The sequence below is a fragment of the Nannobrachium achirus genome, assembly GCF_963921795.1.
Source record: "Nannobrachium achirus genome assembly, chromosome: 14".
NCBI lineage: Eukaryota > Metazoa > Chordata > Actinopteri > Myctophiformes > Myctophidae > Nannobrachium > Nannobrachium achirus.
In genome coordinates, this window is record NC_137821.1 from 12,915,202 (window position 1) to 12,921,865 (window position 6,664).

A 6,664-nucleotide genomic window follows, 5' to 3' on the forward strand; every position below is an offset into this window, starting at 1 on the left:
CCAACAAACTTTTCATCTGAGAGTTCCGACTTTATAACGTGCAGCTTTCCGAACTCTAAATTGGGGTATTACATTTCAGAAGATGCAAGTGACGTCAATTTGTAATTGAACCGGACCTTTCCGACTAAACATTTGGTGTTCGGAGACAGTATGGACAGGCCTTTAAGTTAAGGCATAAGAGCTTGTACTTAAGACAATCAAAATACAGCCCAGAACATTATACTACTTTGGGTGGGAACAGTTAGATTATATTAGCAAATAAGCATTGGAGGTGCAGTTTAATGAAGAGATGTCTTAGGTAAACACAAATCCTACCCCTAAAATGTAACTCCATGGCCTAAAACATATTTAAAGAGGCGGTGCAATAGTTTTGTACTTCCTCTGGTTTTCATCTGTCTAGGAGGTTGACAGTACTTCATTAGACGCACTGGTGTGGTTGCAAGTATATTCTCTTTGTATTTGGGATTTTAGCTGGAGGCTGCCACCGTGTGGGTCAACAGTGCCGGTCCAAAAACACAGATACAATTACATCATAGAATCAACCCCTTCCCTAATGTGGCTAACTTCAGCTGGGTCACACCCACCATGACAACCACGCATACCAATGAACTGGTGGGTGTGGCAACATAAAAACATAATTTCTGTACACCTTTTTGGAGTAGTATAACCATAATAGAAGATAATCATGTTTTATATGAGGAAAAATCATGGCACCCCATCTTTAAGGTGAAAAAGTCTTAAATTGCAATTTGGCCATAATGAGATAACGGCATCAGTGTTGTACACATTGCTGTGTGCAATCTATACAGTGCTCATTTGCATGTTCGACAAATGATGATGTAAAGGACATTATGTGGATGAAAAACAGCTAAAGAGATTTGTCTCCTTTCAGGTGTTGTTGCTGGGGGCAAAAGCTTTCACAGCCTAAATAATGCTAATTTGTCCTAATCCTATCTGCATGTTCCACCCCATTTACACAATCCTGTTGGGGGGATATATGCTCACTACTTATCATAATGAAAGGAATACATGCAAATGAGTTGGCCCAAGCCATGTCACACATCCATTAACAATGGGACAACGTCCTCCAAAACATTCCACAACATTCACAACCTGTGTCTTTTAACTGATTAGATACATATAGACTATAGAGTTTCAAACCCTAGAATTAGCAATAATAAATTCATGTGGGTAAACTGGCACCTATGTATTTATATGGGGTGTAAGCAGTGGTGGGAAAAGTAACAAGTAAGAATATCAATAGGCCTACTGAAATGTAGAAATACTTAAAGATAAAATATATATATATTTACTTGAGTAAAAGTACAAAGGTATTGGTATAATAATGTACTTACAGTGCCAAAGTAGAAAGTCTAAAATGGGAAATTAGTAAAAAAAAAAAAAACATTTTTTAAACCATTTAAACCATGTGCTTTCCCACCTGAAACTATATTTTATGTTTATTAAATTGAGCTGAGGAAACCTCTGTTACTGTACATGCATTGTATCAATGATCACGATTTAACAACAGTGTTTGACAACAGTAAGTCAGTAATTAAATGTAACACACTGAATAACTCTGATAGTGTTAGACATAAAACATAATTTAAATGCATGTTATTTCCCCAGACTGTACTGAAATGCAAGAGGATGTACTTTGACAGCTTTCTGTATGTGATTGCTTGTCTCTTTAGGTGTCCAGGACTGATGCATTGTAGCATAAATTAATGGACAAAAACAAACATGTTATTTCTAAAATTTGCTAAATTGTTATAGGCTATACAAAAAGTTCCCAGATAGTTGATGCTATGTGCCATGTTAATGCCCAGTGCCATTGGAAGCATCTAAGCCCCTCCCCTCACACACTTCCTTTACTCTGCCCTGATTGGTAGAATGAAATGTGTGAAAGACACTCCTCCTATAAGTACCATAACATTTGGTGTAGTCTATGTTGTTTGTGCTTTCAGCAAATTCAGAGACAAGACAGGAGTCAGGACCAGATCTTTCATCCCATTTCCAAGGATTTTACTTTAAGGAAGAATTGGACAAGAAGGTAAGAGGTTGCACAGTGCAATTGTTTAATGCAGACTACTAACCTAAGAAGATATCGGTAGAAACGTTTGTATTTATCTAAAAGACAATAGTACACTTTAAACTCAGGATACAAGCTCTATCCTTTATCATTTTTAATTGTGTTTAATACCAAGCTGTGCCATCATTGCAGATGGACCAACCTGGGCATGTTGGGCAGTCCTGTAGAGAACCCAAAAGGAGGAAGATAGAGCACCAGGTTATGTAATGTTCATGTTAGTGCATAACCATGTCTTATAGATTATTGTGTTTGCTCTATTGTGTAATTGTGGATTGGTGATAAAAGGTGAAGGCCAAGTAGCTGGGGAACACCAGTCAATGACATATATAGGATGTTTTAAGTGCCTTAGTTTCTCCGGCCCATAACATTAATGTTGGTTTTCTCTATTAAGAAACCACATGTAGGAGATCAACAGAAACCTGCTGCCTCTGAGGGAAGGCTGTCTGCAATTTGATACATTTTACACAGTCCTTTCAACTGTATTTGTTTGTTAGGTGGTGACAACACCATGTGTTGTGGAGGTGACATCAAAGCCATCAGCTGCCATGAATGTGAAACTGGTCATGAAGGAGGAGGGTCTTCATATGCCGTGCACAAGCAACACCAAATGTGAGAGCAATTTTTTTTTTTAAATGCAATTGGCTGTTGTTGCTGGGACTGATATGGCGCAACTCAGTCCCAGCATTTTTTTCATGTGCAACTCAGTGACGGTCATTTAGTCATTTTAGCCTATAGTATACCGTTAATCGTAGTATTGTAGTAGGCCTATGTGAAAGCCATTATAATGATGTCATATCTATGACACCAGGGTCTCCATATACTGTATGGGCATGTAAGAGACATGGACAGGGATTTGGGGATTTCTATATTCTGGACAGCTGACCCCATGACTTCCCAGTACTGTGTTTAACGGAAGTTACGTCATGCGGTGTGTGTCTGTTTACATTCCCCAGCAAAATAAAAATAAATTGTAGCTCTTAACTCACTCTTTATATGTGTAACATAGCCTGAATCAACGTTTTTGTTTGTATATTGTATATTGTTTATTGCGAGCACAACCGACGGAGCAGGAGATGTAGACCATTTGTGAGTTACGGCACCCAGATATGATGGGCAATCAAGAGGTTTTGTGGGCTTGACATGTTTCTTTTTTGTGATGAAATATAAATGATCAAATACAAATGGTTAACATTGTTGGACTACATTGGTTCTATCTCTATGAGTGTTGTGACTTAACCATCACATTATTTCCCTCCACCTAGACTGTGTCCCTGTGTGTAAAGAGGAGTCTTCATATGAACAGAAGGAGAGGGGGGGCAGACTGATCCAGAAGGAACCAGAACATCCACAGATTAAAGAGGAACAGGAGGAGCTATTCCAAACACAAGATGTCCCATTAGAAGCTGACGGGACAATGTTGACATTACCAAGAGTGAAAAGTGAAGATGTTGAAAAAACAGAAATATACCCTCCAGCCAGCTCCTCATCTGAATACAAACAAATACAAGCTGGTGCAGATGAGTGTTATACATCACAACCAACTAGTGAAGCTCAGCTCCTCTCTTCACACCATTCCGATTCTGATACTGAAGACAGTGATGAGTGGGAGGAGACCAGGGAAACCCAGTCAGTTTTAAACACACTGCAATCACACAAGACACAACCTGTGGAAGGGCAAAGCGTGTCAATGAGCAACAAGCTGTTCCATGGTGTGAAATCACCACAACAAATTCCATCGATAAAGACTCATATCTGTACACTTTGTGGCAACAGCTTTAGTCGAAAGGATCATCTGAAGGACCACATGAAGATTCATACCGGGGAAAAGCCCTTTGGTTGTACATTTTGTGGAAACAGCTTTAGTCAAATGGCTAATCTGAAGCAGCACATGCGGATTCATACAGGGGAAAAGCCCTTTAGCTGTACAGACTGTGGCAGTAGCTTCAGTACAAATAGTAATTTGAGGGTGCATATGAGGGTTCATACAGGGGAAAAACCCTTTAGCTGTACTATTTGTGGCAACAACTTTAGTCTAAAAGGTTCTCTGACAAAGCACATGAGGATTCATACAGGGGAAAAGCCATTTAGCTGTGCAGTTTGTGGCAACAGTTTCACTCTAAAAAGTTCTCTGACAGACCACATGAGGATTCATACAGGGGAAAAGCCATTTAGCTGTACAGACTGTGGCAACAGTTTCACTCTAAAAAGTTCTCTGACAGACCACATGAGGATTCATACAGGGGAAAAGCCATTTAGCTGTACAGACTGTGGCAGTAGCTTTAATCACCGTAGCACTCTGAAGCACCACATGAATATCCACACAGGGGGAAAGCCCTTTAGCTGTACTGTTTGTGGCAACCACTTTGGTCAAAAAGGTTCTCTGATGGCGCATATGAGGATTCATACAGGGGAAAAGCCATTTAGCTGTACAGTTTGTGGAAACAGCTTCGCTCGAAACTGTTCTCTGACAGACCACATGAGGATTCATACAGGGGAAAAGCCCTTTAGCTGTACAGTTTGTGGTAAAAGCTTTAGTCATAAGGGTATGCTGAAGCAGCACATGAGGTGTCATACACATTAAAAGCCATTTAGCTGTACTGATTGTGGCAGCACAATTAGTTCAAAGGGTAATCTGCAGCAGGACATGAGGATTCATAGGGGAAAAGCCAATTAGTTACATTTGGTAACAGAACATGATGGTTCAGACGGGGAAACACCTTACAGTTCCACAATATTTTACATATAACGTATAACCAAATATCATTATATAACAGCTTTGTATTATTTTGAGGTTTGCATGAGGAACATTAATTTTAGTCACAATATGACACAGATGCTAAGGCAAAGGGAATCATACATTCTGACAATACAGTCTGCCTTACCACAAGCTGGAATGTGGGTTCCTTTGCCTCTATGCGTATACCTATTCCACTGGTTATAGTCACTGTGATTGAACTCGGACAGCACTGGGCAATGTGTTCCACTTTTTAAAAGCCATTTAGTTGTACAGTTTGTGGCTGCAGCTTTAGTCAAAGTAATACTCTGAAGGACCACATGATGATTCATACAGGGGACAAACCCTTCAGCTGTACAGTTTGTGGTAAAAGCTTTAGTCATGAGGGAAATCTGCAGCGGCACATGAGGTTTCATACAGGGGAAAAGCCATTTAGCTGTACAGATTGTGGCAGTAGCTTTAGTCATAGTAAGACGCTGAAGGACCACATGATGATTCATACTGGGGAAAAGCCCTTTAGCTGTACAGTTTGTGGCAACCACTTTGGTCAAAAAAGTTCTCTGATGGCGCATATGAGGATTCATACAGGGGAAAAGCCATTTAGGTGTAAGGTTTGTGACAGCAGCTTTAGTCAAAAGGGTAATCTGCAGCAGCACATGAGGATTCATACAGGCGTAACACTTTGAGGAAAAGGCTTAAGTCGAGTTCTCTGGCACAGGACAGGGATGGTTCAGACGGAGAAAAGCCTTACAGTTCCATGATATTTTGGAACAGCTTTTGTATTATTTTGAGGTTTGCACAGGGAATCATACATTCTAATAATACAGTGTGCCTTACCACAAGCTGGAATTTGGATTCCTTTGCCTCTATGTCTATATCTATTCCACTGGTTATAGTCACTTTAATTGCATTATGTAACAAACCAAAGAAATCTATACAATTTTGCAATGTTTAGAGAGTAGTAGTAAGTGCAAGTGCAAGCCAATAAAATGGAAATGGGGGAATAAGTATTGTGTGTATTCTTTTGGAAGGAATTGTGACTCTGTGTTTGGTCACAATTTAATTTTTCGTAAACATATTTAGTATTGACTTAACATCACATCAAGCATAAATTACATTTTAGAGGGGGAAAATTCGGACCGATGCATGTTTTATAGCTAGTAGGGTTATGTCTATATATTAAAAGATTAAATCAAAAGTTAATAAAATGTTCATCTGTAGAGACAAATATGACACATGTTGTGTGTCAGATCTGAGACATTTTCTTGAGTAAATGAGCCTCAGTTAAATTGAGTCCTGTCATATATATGAACATGCATTTTGTAATCTTCCTAAAACATTGGTCAAGAAACAGAATAAATAGAACTTAATACACAATACACTGGATTTCTGAATCATTTACCACAAAAGGTTTATGACTTAAATAGCACGGTATGTCAATAGAGGGTATGCGCGTGTTTTACGTAAAATTAAACTAAATGGGTAGTAGGTACTACTCTTGACATTCACAACATTATACTACTTTGGGTGGGAACAGATAGATTCTATGAGCAAATAGGCATTTATCTGAGGTGTTCAGTTTAACGAAGAGATGCATTATGTAAACAAAAACTCACTATTCTATTGTGTAGTCTTTTAAAGATTAAAGTTTGGAATCAGGATACATTGGACAACATTCAATGCATTATTTACATCAGTTCTTTTTGCAAGGAACTGTGATTGAGTGTTTGGTAACGAAGGCCTTACAGTTTTACATTGTACTATTGTACCAAGGCAGCGCTGGGCAATGTTTTCCACTATTTTATCAAGTAACAAACCAAAGAAATGTATATACACTT